General features: G+C 38.1%; 1 protein-coding gene across 5 annotated transcripts in view; it reads right to left on the reverse strand.

Annotated features, from left to right (window-relative positions):
* The window catches only part of NOS1 (nitric oxide synthase 1), a 136,186-nt gene that overhangs the window by 81,704 nt on the left and 31,067 nt on the right, over nucleotides 1-23,415 (reverse strand). For 2 of the 5 annotated variants that reach the window (XM_075178518.1, XM_075178523.1), the window contains exon 1: nucleotides 7,510-7,616. The exons of 1 other annotated variant lie outside the window; for it this stretch is intronic. The gene's annotated coding sequence lies outside the window, so the exon portion shown is untranslated. 2 more of the 5 variants (XM_075178520.1, XM_075178522.1) reach the window with 2 other exon arrangements.

A 23,415-nucleotide genomic window follows, 5' to 3' on the forward strand; every position in this document is an offset into this window, starting at 1 on the left:
AGGCACCCGGTCAACTGTGTGCCCCATATCCTGATCCTATACTCCCTGTGTTTGAACTCCCTGAAGTAAAGCACTCATTAAGCAGCAAATTATATTAAATCTGAGAAGGCTGATACATTTAAGCACCTATTGAAGCCAGGTATATTTTTTGGACCGTGTACTGGCAAAGAAATCAGAGATCTAGTTCTTCATGCTAAGCCCTAGTGTACACCAAGGTCTAAACTACTGTAGCTATTTCTGTGAAGACCAGAAAAATGAATGCTGATGTATACTTCTATTTTTTAATTCATATCTTAAAAGGATACAAGGGAGTTTTAATTAATTAGTGGGCCTCTGTGCAAGATTATTGAGTGCTTCTATATACATAAGTTCCAACCATTTTAATGAAAGACCGGGAGAGATGGACTGAATGTTGCAGGTCTCTGCAGAAACACTTAACCCTCGGCACAGCAGACCAACTTTAAATACTGCTTTTAAACCATAAGGCAGCAGAAGAATGAAAACAATGTTTGCAAATCATATTATTATAAGATGGAATCAATGAATATATCATTTAACTAAATTATTCTTGAGTGGTCATATTTATTAGTATTACCCGATTCTAGGCTTTTTGTGACAATTCAGGGATTTTTACCAGCTCGAAATGGCATAACCATAGTTAGGGCTGTTCAAGAGGGGCTACCTCCCAGCATCCATAGCTGAAGGGGGGCTCAGGATAATGAATATTTTGGGTACATTTGGTTGCACTTAAGTGCTAGGTGGCATGAGTTTTCCTTCTTGCCCCAGGCTCTACATTACGGATCTACCAAATGGGATTCAGTGTCTATTTCTCCAGAGTAGTTTGTCAACCTAGCAAGTTAACAGTTAGCTATTGGTGACTCCTACTACTACCGCTACTAAATATACTGGTAAGTAATCCACAGCATAAGCAAGCTACAGCATTCTTGTTGCTGCTGAACTACATGTCCCAGGGCTTTCTACTAGGTCAGCTAGAGATTTAAACAGTACGGAGAGTTCTGGATAGAAGACAAAAACCTCCAAGAGATTTAACGCAAAATTAAACAATATGATAAATGAACGTTAAAATTGCACTTACAATTTCTGAAGACATTTAAGTTACTGTATCACTAATGTCCATGTGGACTGATGTAAGCTCTGCTGGAAGCTAAATAACTGTTGAAATTAGGAGTTTCAATTTATCATATTATTTAAATTTGCACTTGATGTGTTAAAGAGTTTTTCTCCTTCTCTCCACCGCTTTCCATGCTACTTAAACTACACTAATGTGTCAGTGGATACTGAGTCAGTGTTATCCTGGACTGGAGTAGCAGTAGGGCTTTGACAACACTACTTTGAAGATTTTTAAAAGTCACCCACTGAAGCGGGTGACACAAAGTAAGTCTCCCTTTGAGGAACTCTTGACATAGTGCTGGAGTGGCCGTACCATAATTTACGTAGTTAAACATTAATAGACATAACTTTTTACAAGTACCTGGGCATTTTTTTACAGAACAAACATGACTCTCTATAGCAAAAATTAGATTAGCAGTTTGTGGCACTCTCTAGTAATTGTGTCAGAGGTGACCCAGTGCCATAATCATTTAATTCGCTAATTCACTACCCATATCCTTCTCAATACTCTATTTTGGTAACATTATATTCTGACAATGCTTGTTCATTTTCATGTAGCTGTGGCTGACACAATGCAACAAGTCAGAGAGCAAAATAATTCTGAGATCCAGTAGCAATTTACCACTAGTTTACATGGAACTGGATGACTCATGTTGCTAATTTTATTCTTGGTAACAAAAAAGACAACATTCTGTGGCAAATAAAAAAACAACATGTTTTATTGGTAACTAAGCAAAGGGTCTGCTCTATGTTTAATGTAAATGCACATTCTACTCTATCTCCTACAGCTTAGATTAAATATGAACACCAGAAACTATTGCCTGGAGAACAACACATACAGTATTCGGCATGATATATATTTGTGCATGCTATATATATGTGTTTCCTGCTGACATTTAGCTGAGTAGAGAGGAAAATTTGCTCATCTGAAAGGGAAATTTTCAGGAGACTCTAAGAATGACAATAAAATGTGTCAACCTATTGCATAGATTTTCTGGTTACCAGGTGTCTGGAACAGAAAAAGGCAAATTTCTAGTCTGCTGTGCTTATGTGGCAGAAGTGAGCACAGTGTAAATTGGGGTATGTTGGCACTTACGAAACCCTGAATTCTCAGTTCTCAGGAATCTGCTCAAGTTTGCCTGCTGCACAATTAGGATGGCCACATCACAAACTGATGCCAAGTTTCACTAAGGAAATGAACTGTGTGCAGCACATATAGTCAATATATATATATATATATATATATATATATATATATATTCTGCATTGCATTGTACAAAAGCCAAGGAACATTTTATTTAAAGAAAAGGTGTTATGTAAGAGAAGTAAACTATAACTATAAGAAAAGTAAACTATAAAATACAATGCCCAACATGTAAACCTGCCTTGCAAATGTTTATTCATCCCCTGTGATGGATATTCGATTGGTCCTAGTAATGGCATCTGGATATATTTATAGATTTTCTTGTTTCTGCACTATTTCCTACATTTTGCATACAAGATATTGACTTGCTATCCGAGGCGCATTGTTCACATAACAATTTGAAGTACACTATCTTCTGTCTAGAACAGGTGCCACAGACCAGAGCTGGGGTTATTACAATGCATTGCATTTTCCTTGTCAGATGGCTTGTGCTGTGCTATGTACTTGTGCGAGTATGTACAACGATCTCAGAAAAAATGCTGTTATAAAAATATTCCCTCAGGTTATATCAGTATCAAAGCTGAAACATAGGAAATCATTTTCGGTTGTATTTAAATTTGGCTTTCGAACACATCAGGAAGAGATAATGAACTGCCCAGAGAGTAAAGTTATTGTTCCATAATCCAAGCCCAGGAATGTGAAAGACTCCTCTCTTTATATACACATGGGATTTGGTTGACAACATGTTGAAAAAAACTCAAAGAGGGTGCAAATGAAGAACCATATATGAAGAACCATATAAACAGGTCCAAGTTGTGATTACAAACCTGGCAATAATTGTGTAAGTGCCTTACAGTTACAGTTAACATTATTTTAGAGGCTTAAAATTTGACAGCCTTTGAGTTCCGGGTTGGAAATTGTAAATGGAGTATCTCAAGCATTTTATTAATGGGACATTCTCCCGCACATTGCTCGGATTATATTTGTTGTTGTCACTGCAAATATATACACTTTACAGATGGCTTCAGCCCCCTAAATATCATGTGATGTGTTACTGTAGTTGTTATAATGATTTGCCACACTGTGACTTTTTAATAGGTGAACTAATTTGTACATTATTTTGTTTACATATTCAAAGTATTCAGAGGTAATGTACAAGACCTATTTCATCAGTTATAGCAAACAGAGTTTAGCAAACAGGCCACATTGAGCAACACAAAAAGTGATATATTTAAGTGTTTAGGGAAAGGCTACTCAGCATAGCTCTAGTTTTCTCAATCCATTCCCCCTATGGGTACTGACAAGGTCTGGAAACACAAAAAATAAAAAAATTCCTTTGTCCTAAACTGGAATGCAGGTTTTCAGTTTGGATAAAGTATTAATAGGCTTTACAAATGTCAGTGTTGTGTTCAACATGAAAAATAATTAGTTGTTATCATATTCCATATTTACACTAAGCCCACGTTATTATACAATAAATGACAGCTGTCTTCAAATTCCAAGTTCTACAACTCAAAGCATAAGAGAAACAAACGAAACACATCAGCTACACCTACCACGATGTCTGTGAAGCTCTACCTTCAAAAAACGCCTGGAGGTAGCATGATGCTCCCAAGTTCACCAAAAGTACTTCAGGCTTATGGGTACAATTACACTTTAGATGATGTGTCATGTGTCATTCCTAAGACAAATGTATTTTTACATACATGTTATGAGCTTTATAGAGCTTACATATCAATGGATTGTGCTATTGTGTCAAATCCTTCAATGTGTGTCTTCTGTAAAAAGTCAAGATGTCAAAACTCAAATATGTAGTCTGAATATACAATGTCATTATAAGAAACTTTTAGCATGGGTATCACCTTCAATGAATAGCATGATAACAACAAATAGGAACAGATGGCAGCCCGCAGCTTGGAAATAGATTACATACCCCGCGTGTGCTTTCCTCCCCACGGCAGTCTGAGCATACTGTATCTCGGAGCGGCGTTTCAAATCCAGCAAGATTCCCTTCAGCACCTTGGAGAGCGCTCAGTAACTGAGAGCCTGTAGAGAACTAGGCGCTGCTGCACAGTGGAGCTGTCTGTTCAGCACTGAACACAGCACACTCTAAACTAGGTTGAATCTCTAGCTCCTTCACTTGAAATCCAAGACTACTTGCAACTTGCTCCTGTTATATACCTCCTGCGCCTGCTCTTTGCATACAAATATACTTCTGCGCATTCATAGTATAACACTCAATTGCCAATGATCTATATACATTGCTGTAAAAAAAACATTTACGTTCTAATGTCATTTCTAAAAGATGGGCTTGAATCTTCTCTATAAACCAATACATGCCCTTATGTCCATCTTACACCTACACATTTCTGCTGATTCTGCACGAAATATATCACGATACTAGTGATGTGCATGAGGGGCTTTAATTATTGTATTTTTTAACTAGTCTTCCTTACTGACTATGTAACACAGTCACAAGATTTAGATCGAGATTCAGGCACACGTGGGTCTCTCACTTTTGTGGAACTACAAATCCCAACATATTATACTGGCCAGGGGCTGTGAGATTGGGACTTGCACTTTCAACAGATGGAAACCACAGATTACCTATGATTTAGATCAATAATTACACTATTAACGTGTGCACGGACAGAACAGTAAGTAAGACCCCCTGAAGACTGGAAACGTCAGTCTGTCTGAGTCTATCCTCAAATTATTTTTTAAGAACATGCACATATTTGCACACATAACATGTTTTCCCTGGCTGCATAGCTAGCAATCGACCATTCATGCACAGCTTTGCGAGGAGTTGAGAGAATGCAACAGCGTCTGTGCGTCTAACAGTATCTAGAAGCGCTACCATTATCTAGTAGCGCTCACACACATTCCGGGCAATCTCCAGATTACTTCTCAACCTATATCTAGTATGAGTATGCCAAGAATGAATTGATGAGGGGCTTTACACCGTGTGTTAATCACATTATCTCCTGTTGAGCAAATGCTGTAGATTACTAACACCACATAATTTACCCCAGCTGTGAATTGTTAATGGAGTATTGAGCTTCCACCAACTTCATACTTTCTACCACAGTAGATAGTGCCCATTCTATATAACTTCCACAGCGCCATATCTAGATATTATATGTTATAAAAGCTTTGGACTACCAGTAAAAAGACTTATGGGAACGTAATTTACGCGGAGTAAATAGTTGTAAGGCGGGTGATCCACCTATTTTGGGAGAGAAATACGAATTGAGCCCATTGCACTGACTCTTGTAAAGATGTGATATAACATGGAGATTGCTGTCACACATTGGACTGCCCAGCGATTTGACTTATACATGGCACATATAGAAAATAATCTAAACTTTGGTATAGAGTGAAAGACACCAATTGGCCTGTTCTGCCGCTGCATGGTTATATGTTGATAACAAACTTTCCCTTGTGTTTACAAATACATGCCATGTGCCCTGAAACTAATTAAAAACACATAGTACCTGTTTCTATTCATTTAGACTAATGGTGCATTTTGTGCTGCACCTCGGAATACAACTGTGTCGCTCTAATTTACAGACATATCCATTAAACCAAACAAACACAAACTGATTTCATTGAGAGTTTAGGGATTTGTAAGGCGAGATATGAGTAATATAAGTCTATTCCATTTGTACATTTGTGAATGGGGTTTATATTGGTTACTAAAACGGAACATAAAACGGATTCACGATCAGCCTTGTCTCTTTTATCAATCACATACTGAACATAAGGGTTGTCATATTTTAACACAGCCTTAGAAAATCATTAGCATATCCTCTGCTTTACACTGTGCCAGATTGAAAACTGCCTGCCAGTATTTAACTGTGTTCGTCTTCATACATACCCACAAACACGCAATTGGATAGCTAAACATAGCACGAACGCTATGGATACAAGCGACATAATACAACTAAGAGTCAACTGACTGGGCAGGTAATCGTTTTTTGTTTTTTTACTGCACATGGTAGAGGTAGGTAACCTATTTCCCATGCCCTACCCTCTCTTGCATGAGTAAAAGGTATTAGAATAGGACAAACCCTTCAATAATGCTTTTTCCCTAGTTCCCAGCCAAAGCAAGATGAAGTTGAATTGGAGGAACGGTGGATTATTTTTCAGCGAGATAAAGTAAATGTAAAAGACGTGTTATAGAGTCGACTCTCATATTCCAGTGTAGTTTAACTTTTTGTAGTACTATTGTGCATCCAAGTTCTTTATTTGGTTTTCAGACAATATCAACCAGTAAAATATGTATATAGCTAACTGCTGTCATCGCGTAGGCTTATCCTTAAACATCTGGGCTTCAAGGCATTATTTAATGCTGTCGGATAGAGATGTGAATTTGCATTATTCGAGCCAAGTACTGTAATCCCCTGAAAGGCACAGGTTCTAGATTGCCAATGCCCCCTCGCTGTCAGAAAGCTTAGTGTGGTTGTACTACATCGCCGGTCCACGTGGTTAAGGCGAAATTAACTATAAAGAACCATGTATTTCATAAATGATACCCCATACACTGATAGACAATGTCAACATAAAGCCGTTTACTATTTCGATCACCACCACACAACGTGTAAAACATTGATCTAGCTTCACGACTTTACTCAGTGACATAAAGTTCTGGGTTTGATGATATGCTCCGTAATAGAGAAACTATTAAATCTTCTGCAACTTAGTAGTTGCCTAATTTTCCACTTCTATTTATCAAATAAGTGTCATTGGAACATTAGCATATAGAGTGGATGCAGTGTAGCAGGTTTTTGTAATAGAAAGAAACCTATGTTATTACAGCCTTCTCTAACCCTACAAGCGTGGTCACTCTCACAATGTGCTCTGGTGAAAAATGAAGTTTAAGCCAATACATTTCTTCACCCCCGGTGTATTTACATAACACATCCACGTAGAGCAATCGTTCACTTCTGGAGGAAATGTTCACTAAGCATGCCCGAAGTGCAGATTCTCTCTTAAGAGTGTCAAGGTCTTATTCTAGAGACAAGACGCTCAATGGAAATCAGTAACAGCCTTAAAATGTTGTAGAGTCATGTAATTCTGTAACTTCTTCTCTACACCTCCGCATGAAAATAAAACCTAGCACACTTACCTGTGCAGTGTGGGGACGAACAGTGCAGTGACCCCTTTAGATGCCTTCAGAGTTCCAGATCATACTTGTGTAACATAAAACAAGTGATAGTAGAGGTACTCACCTCCAACAAGCTTCCCTTTCCCTTCTCCAGAAAGAGTTTTTAATGTCTGCTCTCCTCTTGAGTATGAACAATGGGGAATAGAAGTAACTGTCTCTCCCACCCCTTTCCTTCCTCCCTCCCTCTTATTTACTCTCCACCCTTCTCTCACTCCAAATAGGAGATGGAAATACACTATAAATATGTAAGGAGCCAACAGATACAGCCTGAGCTCTGGCAGGATGGTGGGGAGAAATGTATTGCTTAATGTCCCTCCTTTATCCTATCATCATTGAAATTAATTAACTTTGACATCCAACCAGAGTTTTATGGGTGTGGAGTGAAACCAAACAGTCCTCATTAACTTAGGAAACCAGCAGACAAGAAAAATTATAAATCTGTTACCTAACTTAATCCCCCCACATATCAACAAGCATAAATATCTGTGTGCAATTTGATATTAAGAATGAAACTAAATGAATGATTATTTTTTCTTCCACGCCGCTGTGAGGTTTACCTGTTGACAATCCTCCACTTTTATTCTTACTGCTAATGAGGCTGGAAAGAATGTGTTGAAACACTCATTAAACTAAGAGGGTTTTCTTGTAAGTGAAATAATTGAAGTAGTCAGAGAGTCAGCTATTCCTCTTGAAGATGTAATGGGAGCCAGGTGGCTAGTGCAGTCCTCTATGATACCAGAACATGGATTATCATCACACATTAGGAAGATGACATTTAAAACCAGAGAGCTGAGTTGCCCATTGTTCTATATAATCCTCACATGTAGTGGAAAATATTCCTGGATGCACAGGATTTGCACTGTCAACAGTGTCTTGTTATTACTCCTTGTTTGAACATATTTACTGGATGCAACCCACATGAACAGACCCCATGGGGGCTGAGGAACAAGATAGTCTGTCTGTGTTTTGTTATTCAACTGCTTTCCAAAATCCAATTATGTTCAATCATAATTGATGCCTAACCTCTAGAATTTAGTACTATGATTTTACAGTTGAAACAGCAATAGTGAGATATATACAACATAGCAAATAACACTAACATGTTGACTTAAGATTGACATTTCTTTTACTATAAAGGCTGAGGAGTTTAGAGATGACTTGGTAACCGCAAAGTATCAACATAACAATGTACACAAATTATGCCCATGGCTGTTGCTGTATTAAGGTGTTCTATATAAAAGATATGGTATAAAACTACACATTAATACGCAAATTCTATGCAACAATTTTGGCAGACAATACAAATGGGGAAAATCTGGTTGGCGATTATTATATCTGCCTATGTCTATAGCCATGGCCATTGACCCCCTCAGCCCACAAAAAAATTTAAACTGGCTAAGTTGGCCACAGTCAAGTGAGGCATAGATCTGGTTGTTCACTATTAAAAATTAAACACTATCAACTTGTATGTGATTATCATAATTCTACAGCCTCACATTCTCACAATATATCCAACTGTCTGTCTTCTTCAGATGACAGCAGTTCTCTAGACTATGACAAATCACCCAAAAACAGTCACAACAGGATATGAAACATATTCACAACTTTGTGAGCTAGTGGAGATTACCGAGCACCCCTTGGTTCAGTTTACCAAAATGTTTGTACAGATCCTATACACGGTAAAAACAGGTTTACAATGTCTCTGAAGCTGACTGCAGACAACAGTGCAACTGCTTTTCAAACTCCCCACTTTCTTGCAAATCGAATTTATTGGTGAAACAGTCAGAGAGAACTAGTATTTGTGACTGCCTCTCCAGACATGGGGACTGTATGATACTGCTTAGCATTGCTAAGTGTAGTGTCACACAAGAGCATTTCACACGAAAAACAGCTAGGGAAAGTTGCTATTCAATATTTAAGACCATTTTTACTGCTGGCACGAAATTGGTGCTTGACACGTTCTACATAGTATCTAAGCAGTTTTTTTTAGCAGCTGTTTAATTGGTGTGACAGATGCAGGAGAAATAACAGACTTCCATGAAGCACTTTTGTGCATGAGCTGTTTTGCTGCTTGCACTAAATGCTGCTTGCAGCTTTTTAATCAGCTGTCAGAAGAGGAAATCTTTTTTGTGTGATACCGTCTAGGCAAAACTCATCCATTTCAAAAGTGCTTCGGAAAAGCGAATTAAACAGCAGCTTTTAAGTGCAGCGTTTAATTGCGATAGCACTGACCCTTATAAATAAACGTAGACTTGGAACTATAGGCTGTAGAGTGTATAAGGTAAGTTCAAACTCTCCATCCATTACTGTGGGTCAGTGATTTAACAATCAAACTGTAAATGTAAGTTAAATCGCTCATATGAAATTACCAACAGCTCGTGTAAAGTTCAACGCAAACTGTGTTGTTGGCGTATTATATGTTTGTTTTACACCTGAGCATGCGTACAAACCACTACTTTTAGAACTAGTGCTTTGTGTGCCTGCGCAGAAGTAGAAAAGTATGTTATACGCCAACAATGCAATTTTCATCTGTCAGGGATATAATAGAATGCAATAGCTTCCAATTAACATTTTTAGGAATTATACATCTTGAACCAGAGTGGGATTTTGCCCATAAACATTAGTTTATACTATGCTAAGCGCTTTCTAATACTCTGAATATGGAGAGGAATGGGGAGTAAAACAGGTTGGTGGAAATTGTAGTTATTATTAATAGTAAAGGTGATTGATTGAAGTATGGGTAAATATATAAAACCATGCTTCAGCCATATTGTGAATGCATTCATATGTAACCATTCACATCAGTGCCATTGGAGCTTACACTCTAAATCCCCTACCACACATACACATCCATTAGGTCAGAAGCTAATTAATCTACCTTTTCGGACTGTAGAAGAAAATCTGAGCACCTGGAGAAAATCCACATGAACACAAAGGGCCTAAGTCATTAAGAAGAACAAACCATAAAAAAGGAGTAACTTTGCACCTGGGCAAAACCATGATGCATTGGAGGGGGAGGTACATTTAAAATGTGAGGACAGATTTATAGTAGGGGTAGGGCATGTCCTAGATCAACTTTAAACCTTTTTTTTGCCTTACTCTCCCTAATGTCTCAGGCCCAGAAAGAATATATAAACTCCACACAGATAGGGCCTTGGTTGGAATCAAACCCGTGACCCCAGCACTGAGACAGCAATACTTACCACTATGCCACAATGCTAGACGTTTTAGATTATAGCATATATGTAAAATACATGGATGACAGCAAGCTTTTACTTTCCACATGGTCCACTGAAATGCATTGTAGGGAGAGAAAAACCATAAGCATTATATATTAAGTTTGTACTTTTTTTTGCATGGAAATGCCTAATGTTAGAAATATATAAATATACTAGTGAAGTAGGTGATCATAAATATATTTTGAATTGTAATTGTTGGGGTGATCGACTATGAATTTGTGACGTTCCTCTGATACATCTTACATTGGGAGTTGGATCCAGATGTCCAACTACAATTGTCACTGTCTGTGATCACGACTGTTAGTAGCACCAGACACTTTCCATCTGCCCACTGTATGGAACCATCAAACAGAGTGTTGATGCCACAAGACTCTTTTCCTCTAGTCACACCCCATTATTCTTTCCTTATTCAACTTGTCTGTTCACTATCACTAACAAATATATCACAAATGCATAACTGTCAATAGCCTGCATTGAAATGGAAAACACCCTTGGAATACATTTGTATCACTTTTGTCATATACAGATGTATTTAAAGCTAAGGTATTGGTGGTGTAAATATTGTCTTCATGTTACTGGCCCTCTAATATACTTTCTTTACAGTTCTATGCACATTTTTGTACCCTGAACCACACAGCCATAAAGGCATTATTATTGTGCATTTCTATTATATGTATGTAGCATACAGAATTATTTCTGCCAGAAGATCTAGTACGTAACCCAGGATTAGTTATATGTACTGTAATATATAAACACAGTACATTAACATTATCTTGTCATGTTTTATAGGAGGTTCAATTTAGTACCTTAAATCATCATTGTTTGTTTCTAAGACTCTGCAGCACCGGACAGTCGGAATACAGATAAATGGATACAACGTAAAAAATACATGAATGCATAAAAGTATAATAACAAAAACAAGCATACTAGCAGACATGTGGTACAGAACACAAGTATGAGTAATGTTCTAGCAAATACAGGTAACACATAAACAATACAATACAAATACAATACAAATTCCTTCTGTATGAGTGAACACTAAAATCAGTATAGCTGCCAGATAAATAATTCAGTGTAGTACATTACAGGGGCAAAAGAGGTAAATAGACAGACATAGGGTAGAGAGTACCCAACCCGTGAGAGGTTATATTCCATTGTACTGAATATTAAGTATATATACTAGCGTACTAAAAGACTATTTATTTACACACAATGCTCAATTTAGCACTTGAACCTAGTTTCAGCTAAGATCATCTGTAGCACTGTGACAGTAATTGCATTACAATCCCCAGCATGCCCTGACCATGACATATAGCTGTATGTGTGTTTAGCAGAAGAGATCGACTATCTGTATAAATGCTTTCGATACAATATAGCATTACACAATTCACTGCTTTATTTGGACCATTACAAATAATAGCTCACACATTTTGCTGAGCATAAATAAAGCATACATTACCAGATAAACAGTCTATAGCTATTTGGTTAAATAAAATATGAACAGCATTTTACAGAGTTAGCCAGCAAATTTCCACATAAAACAACTATTGTATCAGAGAACAGAACAGCTGTCTTTTCCTTTCACTGATCATTATGAAGTCAAAACATTCTACATGAGAACTCCAATATCAGGAAGAATTCTAGTCAACTCCCCTCCCTCTAATAGAAATATGCCACGTAGGACCTTCTGTCAGGTTTATTATTACTTCTGTAATAGAAGTTCAAGGGTTTGTGTCCTGGCATAGTGTGTAAAATGTGACAACGGAGGAAGTGACATGCACTTGCAAATACTCCCCTACAACGCGCATGACAAAAAAAGGCGCAGAGAGGCTGTTTGATTAATGTGTGATTCTATTTGATATCTATGTAATTGCATGTGTACTGCATTGTGTGAATAATGTGTATGAAATGTGTGAGTGATGTCTGACAGTGACGTTTATAAGATGTGTGAGCAATATGTATATGAAACAAGTCTATGTGATGTCTGTTATTGAGAATGGAACATGGAATCAATGCATGTGAATAATGTATATGTGATGTACAGAAAATCTATGTGATCTGTGAGCAACTTGTAATAGATTGCATATAACGTAGAAGTGGAGCGATGAAGGATCTGGTAAGGAGGTTGGTGGATGGGCATATAGGTATATAAGATTATCAATATGACCATTGAAGGACATTGCCTATAATAGGAGGGGGGGATAAGGCTGGATGATTATAATTCCCAAACCTTGTAGATGGAAAATGTTTCCCATTAATACTTTATTGTTTTAAACTGTTTATCATCATACTGAATCAAACATGATCAATCCATTGCCTACGTCCACCCCATATTCTGGACCAGGGATACTATATGCTTATATATACTATATGAATACAAAATGCTCTCTAGAGTCATCACATGAACAAATGCATCTATTCTCCCATATGACTCTCCAAACACCAGGTTCTGTGAGGTTACAGGGGGACATTGGGGCACAGATACCTCTTACAGTAATCCCATAGTTTCACCTAATCTAAGCAAAGTCAAATGTGACAACAGTATAAGCCACAATACATTACCATCATGCAACACAATAAATAATTAACATTAGTACACTACTGAAAAGAAAACTATTTAAAGCTGACCTCTTACCGGCATCTTGAACCTCCACATCTGTCACAGCTTCAGAATGTGGACTCTTTCATATTAACTTGTCTTACATGGCAGCATTAAGATTCAATGACAGCAGCTATTTTAAGACTGTACTAAGTAGTCATAACAATGTTTCCCTACAAACTGTTGGCAAACACTCAACACATTCAATGTAGACTCTAAACTACGATCTGTAAGATAGGGCCACATATTCCCACTTTCTTAGCCTGTATTACGTACGATACTCAGCTAATATCCTTGAACAAACAAGGCTAAAGTTCATCAAACAAAGATGGATATGTGCTGTCATATTTATCAGTGGGTATTTCTATCTAAAGAACTTTTTCAACAGTTTATTATTATATGTTTCGATATTCAGTGACAAGCTGCGGGAGAGAGGAGGATGCTGAGTCCCGGCGCCGCGCGGATTGGTAAGTTTTTGTTTTGTTTGTTTTTTCTCTGGCTGGCCGCGGCAGAGGGGGCAGAGTGAGAGGGAGCATGACAGAGGGCAGAGGGGGACAGCGTGACAGAGTGCAGAGGAGGGGGACAGCGTGACAGAGAGCAGAGGAGGGGGGCAGCATGACAGAGGGAAGAGGAGGGGGACAGCGTGACAGTTGGCAGAGGAGGGGGGCAGCGTGACAGAGGGCAGAGGAGGGGGGCAGCGTGATAGAGGGCAGAGTAGGGGGGCAGCGTGACAGAGGGCAAAGGAGGGGGGCAGCGTGGCAGAGGGGGCAGCGTGAGAGAGGGGGCAGCGTGAGAGGGGGTAGTGTGTCTCGATGCAGAGGGGGCAGCGTGTCTGGATGCAGAGGAGGCAGAGTGTCTGGATGCAGAGGGGGCAGTGTGAGTGGATGCAGAGGGGGCAGGGTGTCTGGATGCAGAGGGGGCAGTATGTCTGGATGCAGAGGGGGCAGAGTGACTGGATGCAGAGGGGGCAGTGTGTCTGGATGCAGAGGTGGCAGAATGTCTGGATGCAGAGGTGGCAGAATGTCTGGATGCAGAGGGGGCAGAGTGTCTGGATGCAGAGGGGACAGGGTGTCTGGATGCAGAGGGGGCAGTGTGTCTGGATGCAGAGGGGGCAGTGTATCTGGATGCAGAGGGGGCAGTGTAACTAGATACAGAGGGGGCAGAGTGACTGGATGCAGAGGGGGCAGAGTGACTGGATGCAGAGGGGGCAGAGTGTCTGGATGCAGAGGGGGCAGGGTGTCTGGATGCACAGGGGGCAGTGTGACTGGATGCAGAGGGGGTAGTGTATCTGGATGCAGAGGGGGCAGTGTGACTAGATGCAGAGGGGGCAGAGTGACTGGATGCAGAGGGGGCAGAGTGACTGGATGCAGAGGGGGCAGAGTGACTGCATGCAGAGGGGGCAGAGTGTCTGGATGCAGAGGGGGCAGAGTGTCTGGATGCAGAGGGGGCAGTGTGTCTGGATGCAGAGGGGACAGTGTGTCTGGATGCAGAGGGGACAGTGTGTCTTGATGCAGAGGGGGCAGAGTGTCTGGATGCAGAGGGGGCAGAGTGTCTGGATGCAGAGGGGTATTTTTGCATACAACTAAATAAGTATTTCTGTCCTGACCTAAATACTTGTTACATTTTTTTGACCCAACTACTTCTAAAACAGGACTGCTCAGTAATTATTTTGTAGGGGTGCCTTGAAAAAAATATAGAGACTCTAAGGGTGCCGCGAACTGCAAAAAGTTTGGGAACCACTGCACTAGTGTATAGAGCACAAGAACCTCCCCATAGGTGTACCTTTACAAAATGAGCCTGTATGTGCCCTGCACAAGCGTTAAATCACTTCTCCTGCCCACCACATTTGAGCACACTTACATTTTTTACTAGTAATGCCCAGGAAAGCCAATATATTTCCTCAAGCCAGCCCAACCTAAATCTACAAACCAGCTCAGTCCCCATTTTAAAATGAGTCAATAAAGTGCAAAGTACATGTAAGTATATGTAATGATGTCATAAGCCTAAACTCAAAGCAAATGTGCACAAATTTTCTTCAGCTGCATACTGTAAATTGTATTGTCTCTTTCTTCAAATCGTTCTTTAATATAGGGAGGTAGATATTAAATGGGTGCTGGTACGAACGAAATTGATTACTATAAATACTTGGACCCAAAGAGAGAGATTAAGTAAAATAACTTTGCAGAAGTCTACCTAAGGTACAGCTACTCTGTCCACGCTGTTCCACACTCACCCGTAAAGTAAAGATAAAAGCAAAAAACTCTGACATTCCTACTGCAATGCACCTCTACTGCAGTCTGCTAAATGAAAGTCCTTAGTTTTACAACTACTAATCTAAAATGTATTCATAAAATGTGCTCTATGCAATCCTTAGTTTTCCTTCATTGTGACCTTAATGCAATTTTCTCTCATGTTCTGGACAAAGGACTACTACATGCCATTTGTGTTCACTTTTTCAAATATTTGTTTTAAGTGTTTACCTACACCAGACGTGTCAAACTCGCGGGCCGCATGCGGCCCAAATGCATACCTTTTGCAACCCCACATTACTATGGGAAAACAAGTGGAATGTGGCCTGCATTTGATTTTATTCGGTTAAATGACTTAAAAATTCACTGAATACGACAGAACAGTTTGCGCCTGATTTCAGTCAACCTTCCCCGTCAGTGACACGTGACACGTGTGCGCCACTTCCGCTTGTCTCCCTCCACCCATGATGTATGTTGTCTCACGCAGTCAGAACAGTACGCTTTAGTAATTCAAGTGAACGGCTTGGTACTTGGTAATCTGTGACTGTTTGTGCTCAAAACATTATTATTATCCGTTTGGTCAGCTGGTGTCCAAGTATATTTATATGACAGTTTGTCGATTGTTTATCAGATGCATTACCAGTTTGTGACGATGGTTATTTATCTTTATTGCTTTCTTGTGGCTCACACAATCTTAGACTTTGATTATTTGGTCCAATTGGGGTTTTGAGTTTGACATGCCTGACTTACACTGTGTGCTTTATTATATATATATATATATATATATATATATATATATATATATATATATATATATATAAAGGAAGAAGTTTGTTTGTTGTTGAATATCTTCCACAGCACTCAAGGTATGGCTGACAAATCTTACATAGTTATTTAGCATCGAAAAAGTAACCTATTAGTCCACATAACGTCAACCTGACAATGCGACAAAGTGACAGAGCGACAAATGTTGAAAACATATTATTTTGGTTGTAAACAATTATTTGACTGCTGGAAGGTAATCTCGCCACAACACGACATAACAACAATACGACAAAGCAACAAACCTTATTTTCTAAATGGCATTTTTGGTCTATTTACCAAATAATTAGCTAATAAATAAAAACTGCTACACATTACAAATCGGACCCGCGTAACACCTGGTGACCCTGCTTGTTACTTAGAATAATTATCTATGTTGTTGGGGAAAAACTATAGATTTAGTATACATTAAAATTACCATATTTTTACTATATTTAGAAGGAACTGATTTGTCAACTGTAAATATTTCTATTGGAGCAAACTTTAAAATTTTGTTTCTCCCAAGACATGCAGTTAATTTACTATAGCTTGATTTATTGCCAACATCACGTCAGGCTACGTATAGCAGGTGCAGTTTTAAGTGGCGGTGTAGTAATATGGATCAATGCTCAAAAGTCAGTAACCTTTCCAGGGTCACTAGATCAGTTACTATCCAGCATCATCACTTTGATAATATGCATCAATGTCATCATTACACCATTTATCTTACATTCATGAATGGATTTAAAAAGAGAGTAATGGCTAGAAATATAGACTTTCAGAAGATGTTGTAGTTTGGGGTAACCAATAAAGGTATCACTCCTATAATACTTTTGTCGTTTTTTGACACTAAAAGTATTTAACATCGCATAGTTTGGGGTAAAAATATTGTGTCTCCAAGAACATAAAACAATGCAGAAGAACTAAAATCCAGACTGAAGTGATTTCACAGAACCTCTTGCAGCCATTTAAAAGCCAAGTGAACCTCACATTATAATCTGAGTGCATGGGAACAGTTTGGAGCAAGAGCTCACTTAACTCATAGGCACGCTGGGCAATTGCCTGGGGTCCCATAGGCTTGCTGACTTTTCAGTAGATTTATTCAGAACCTTCAAACTCTCTTTATTGAAACCTTTAGGTGGACTAATTACCTCAGTCTCAGCTGTTTTCTGTACATGTCATCTTGCTGTTGCAAATATTTACCTTTGCAAAAACAACATACACGTACTAATTGTACATAAGCAAGGCAAAATCAACACACATAATTTTTTTAAGCCATAAAGCTATAATAGCGTTTTTCTAATATTTTAAACAGTCCATGTCCATTGTACCCCCCCCCCCCCCCCCCCCCGCTACCTGCCAAAGGTAAATAATGAAAGAAATGGAACGGACGCAATGAAGTTTGAAGGCTATGACGCATTTTTTCATGTTTAAACACTGATTTTGTTGGAGGCACCAATAGATATAAGCTTAATTTTATCAATAATAAACATATTTATTCCTGTGAGTGGCTGTGTAGATAGGGCCCTGCTCTGCTTGGGGGCCTATAATGGTGCTGAAACGGCCTTGTTTGGAGCTCAGCAAATGAAAATAATACATTCTGTTAGTTCATCTAGATGACATTTTTAAAGCTTTTCATTACATAAAAGAGCTCTTCTTTAAGTTGATTAATAAAAGTCAAACACTTGTATTTGTAACATGTTTTAATGTAACATGCACAAAAGGAAAGGGATCAGTTCTTATCCCATTTGGGCCTGTTGTGCTGCCAGTAAGGACAGGTCTTTCACAGAATAATGCTAAGGCAATAGCATAATAGCCTTAGATGAAGTTTGCCCTCAGGTACTATACCGTCAGGTTGGCTTTAGATGTAATAGTGTATTAATTAATACAACATTCTACTGGTTACATAATTTTAAAGCCCCTTTACAAATATTGATATTGGGAATTCAATGATCCAGTTACACGCTTATAAAATATTCATAGTTTAATCTAAGCATGGCTTTCTGTTTGTGAACCCCATTCAGAGTATAAGCCTCAGTGTATATAAACCTAGTCAAATGCCCACAAGGCAGTTATAAGTATACAATCCATGTGTTTTAATGTATGGAACTAATTATGACACATAAGCTTGATATGTATATCATATCTTATGTGCAACCTCTATATCACATTACCTGGGCTTCAGAGATGACCAAACCAGTCATAAGCATTCCACCAAGGAGATTGGAGGAGTTTCCACTCAGTTACCGAGTTTGGTTGTGGACTGCTAGGCTACCAGACGGGCCTTAAGCAAGTACTAACTAGCTGAGGGAAAGGGTTGGGTGAGAGGTTGTGAAACATATAAATATTGACCCTATGATTCTTTTGTATCTAAAACATTTTCTTTCCTGTGTTTCAATTGCAATGTATTTGTAGTCGCGTTGTGATGCCACTATTTATCCTATTCTTCTGAATACAAATGATGCCCTTTCACCCAAAATATGTAATCTCTCCCACAATTCATTTATCAAGCTAAGGGTTTGAAAAATTGGAGATATTGCCTATAGCAACCAATCAGATTCTAGTTTTCAATTATTTAGTACATTCTACAAAAATGACAGCTTGAATCTGATTGGTTGCTATAGGCAACATCTCCACTTTTTCAAACCCGAAGTTTGATAAATTTACCCCCAGGACTTTAAATCAGGTATCATAAAGCAGACGGACAATAGAATTTATCAAGAGTGGAATTTCAAGAAGGAAATGCTGGTTTATAAAGATGAGCCGTGGGAAAATGCACAAAAGGACCAGAACAAAGTATTAAGATTGTGAGACAAGAAAAGAGAGGCTGTATCGTATTCACAAAACAGCAGCACATTACAATAAAACCACATGTGCTGTTGTCACCTCATTAAAATGCATTTATAGAAATCAATACTTTTACAATTAATTTCAGTGACGATAAAGTATAGAACCCTAAGGCTATGTTTCTGGGACATAAAAGGTTAAGAAAAAAAGGGACAGCAATTGACTAGTGTGTCTAGGTTTTTAAGTTCTGCTAAAAACTGGTCGATGTTTGATGCTATCCTCGTGTGTTAAAATTCTGAGAACTATATAACCACAAAGATGATATATTGTTCTTTATCCAATTATTATCTTGGTTATCCCTTGAAACTCTATCCTTGTAACCATGCGTATATAAAGACATCAGATTTTAGCAAGGGAGACCTCTTTGACTGCCCAGTGAACGCATTATCAGCTGATGGCTGTGTTACATAAAATATTCCTCTAATGATTTACCATGTACCTTGGCATCCAGTCTTCATTCCTCCACAGTGCCTTGTTCCTTGAAGGTACAACCAATACTCAATGCGCATAGTTACGTGCACATGGAAATATAAGTATTTGTCACTTGAAACAAGCCAATACCTGGTAGTCCCTTCCTTTCAGTAGTTATATGAAACATTGGTTTAAATTAATAAAGGGGTTTAGCCAAATGTAGGATGCTAACTCAGTGTAGGTTTGTGTACACACAAGCTCCTAAAAATATTATCAACTGTCTAGATTATAAATGTTCTGTTCTTTATGAATGCTCCCCAATGAAAGCTGAATTATTCCTTGAAACACAAGATAATGTAATAATAAAAGTATGAAGCCTGACCACTGTTCTATAGGAAAATTGAGCAAAACTATGTTTTAAAGTCATGCAACAAAGTAGCATAAAGGTTGTTGTTTCTGGTGCGACAAAAATCACATAACCAATAACTAAAGTTTTTTTTAATCAAAATTTACTATAATAAAGAAAAGTTCCTTGCAAAAGATTAAATTAACTGAGAAGTTATCTGAGCTCTGCTACAAGTTCTGCAAGTGAAAATGTTCTGCATGTTGAATAACTAATGAGGAGCCTAGTCCCTAGTGAAAGGTTTAACCAATAATGGACTCTGTATGCCACAGAGAAAGAGTAATCTAGGGTCTAGCAAGGGAGGTAAGGAAGCCACTAACTTCTAATCAGAAGGGTATTCACAATTAGTGCAATTAGTGCCCCTGCAGACATTCAGATGCAGTATATGAACTAGTGAACAAGAACCTGACATATGCCCATGCACTATATTAATCAAATGCATCTGCCATATCAGAGCTAAAACAACAAGGTGTCCTTCCAACTAACATGGAGAAACCGGAGAAATAATCTGTAGCATAGTGATGTATCTGGACATATGAGAACAGTAACCCCTGCTGGAAACCAATACTTTATGATAATTATAGATTCCAGGTAAATAAACGCATAACTCATAAAAAATCAGACACTGTAGAATCTTAAGCAGCAAATAGCAGTGTCCAGTAATAAATTACAGCATATAACTGAAATGATACAAAGAGTAAAATAGATTATGCAAGGAAAGAAAATCAAACATACTTAAACAAGCAAGGAATTAAACAACAAAAATCTTCGGAACTTTGGTGGCAGATCTGTAAAGCCCTGCAGCTTCCAGTGAATTTAGACAATACCGTCAAATATATGCAATATCCATCCCTTCTAGCTCATTAAATTGTCTTTTGCTGTAACACAAAATTTAATTAGCCGTAGTAGCTTGATGTGCTTCGTAGCCCTAGCCCTTAGAAGTAAGGAAGAAGGTGAAAGATGTGCTCATTGTTTTGACACACAAATTTGTGCGCAGTCATGTATAGTGTGTAATGTGTCATATATATGTGTAATGTGTCATATATATGTGTAATGTGTCATGTATATGTGTAATCAGACCGATGAGACCAATGTTCTGAAAGCAGCATAAAAGAAAATCCAGATAGATGAGATGTTCCAGTCAAGCCTGACTACCACCTGTATACCAAGCCATAGACCTTCATACAATGCACATGTACAAGAGGTAATAGACCCCAGCTGTCAGTAAGAGACCAATCACTTATCAAATAAACCAAAACTGGTAGAAGTCAGCACAAGGAAAGATTGATCCTCTGCACAAAAATACGGCAGCTGTTTTGTATGTTGACATCAGTAAATATCTGAACATGCTATAAAATTGTGAACTCAATAAGCAATAGCTTTTTAATCTTGAAGAGCATATGGTCTGAATTAAAGAGCAAGAGCCGGAAATAAAAAAAAATCAACCAAGTCCTCCAAGAGGGTTCACAAGAAGCAAAATAGATCATTGTCTACTAGCCTCATATGGAATTGAAGAGGCAAAGGAACATGATCAATTTTCTGGATAATAATTCAATTGGAAAGCACAACACAATAATACCTTGCCTAACATTAACCTTATTTGCCTATAGCCTTGGTTACTGCTTGGAATCCAACGTAATACATTCAAATGTTTTCATCTCCGTGGTTGTTATAACAGTTGTGTCATGATACAAATCTGTATGTTTATTAGGCAATAGTGAGAAAGGTAGGTGCATATTTAGCAGCCCCTATACTATAATATATAGTATAAAGGAGCTTTATTTGCAGGTCACCTGACCCATCTTATGCAAATGACTGTGTAGTTCAAAATGATAAAAAGGACATAAAACAATTTAATTATTGTTGTAACAAATTTAACAGAATAAGAATAATTTCAAACATAAGATGGTACAATACAGCCACCGTCCGAGAGGAACATTTAGGCTGCGTACAGCTGCCATTACTCTCTGTCTGTGATATGCTTACTTTGAGCATCTTGGCAGAATTGTTCTTGTGGTCAACTCCTGCTACAGCGTTCTGTGGGTACGTCTCCATATAGAGACATTAGCTCTATTCTACATACAGTATGCGCTGTGGCCAGCAAGATGTTGAACGCAGGTTAATGTTAAAGTACTACAGTTGGAGAACAACATAATCTGTACCAGCCTCAATGTTGCAATCATTGTACGTATGATTCTAGAATCCTGTGTAATGTAACAGAGAGAATATTTGGAATGCTGAAAATTCTTTTTACAAATGTTTCTTTGTAAGATAAAAGCTGGATACATGTTGGTAAAACGATACTAGGAACAAGCAAACTATTGATTTGTGCAGTTGGTAAAATGCTTATTAGCTGGTAAAATGTATTTATCTGGATAATCAAGTGAAGTTGCTTCCAGCATAATAAAAGTAACAAGTGAATAACGTATTATTTTATAGCTTCAATAATAAGCATAGTACCTTAATAATACAAGAGCTGATATCATTTAACTGTATTTTTAGCAAAGAGGTGAAACGTTTGTGTTTTACCAAAATAACAAACACATTGTTAAATGGATAGTGTGGATTACTTATGTGCTAATTCTCTCCTGTGTATACAATATTCCTGAAAATCATGTTATGCTGTTTAGCAGTAGAAGGATCAGTATTTTGTTTTGCAGTTCCCTAGCTAAGCCTGTCAAAGGTGTACAGATCTTGCCATGGATGTGTAAAATATTGTTAGAAACATGTCACTTTATTATTGTAAGTTTAATAAGCAGAATATCTACAGAGTACATTAATAACCTGGTCAAAAGCTGGTGAAAGCTGAATTCGTTTGCATGAGCTCTCTTGCAGGCGTAATATTAGTGGCTATAAAACACACATAGATATATGGTTTTGTCTACCTATAAAAGAGATTGATATTACACACAAAACATATTTCAACTTCTTCCTGAACAATAAAAGAATTACAAAGAGTGCCTGGAAGAATGGGGTTGAACAAGTTCATTTTACTGCTACAATAGCTTACCTATCACTCTGATGGATGTCTGTATCATATACTGTCAACACCAACTTGTGACTTTGCCAATTAGGCTTGGAAAAGACTCCACATCCCCATAGCAACCACCAAGAAATAATTCTGATTGTGCTTATATTCGTCAGAGTTAAACATCATTTCCAGATCGGGAAGTAAATCTTAATCTAGTGCCAAGTAAGGGGTTATGCTCACTCGTGTGCTACTTACTTAATGCTTAGAGTCACTTCTTCAGAAATATTAGTATTAGCACTATGTAAAAATCCATATTTGGGTTCAGGTGTAATTTTTTTTTTTTAAAGCAAATATCACGGGCCTGAGTCATTAAGGAGAGCAAAGCAGAAAAAAAGGAGTAACTTTGCACCTGGGCAAAACCATGTTGCATTGGAGAGGGAGGTAAATTTA

This window comes from Mixophyes fleayi, chromosome 1, assembly GCF_038048845.1.
Source record: "Mixophyes fleayi isolate aMixFle1 chromosome 1, aMixFle1.hap1, whole genome shotgun sequence".
Lineage (NCBI taxonomy): Eukaryota > Metazoa > Chordata > Amphibia > Anura > Limnodynastidae > Mixophyes > Mixophyes fleayi.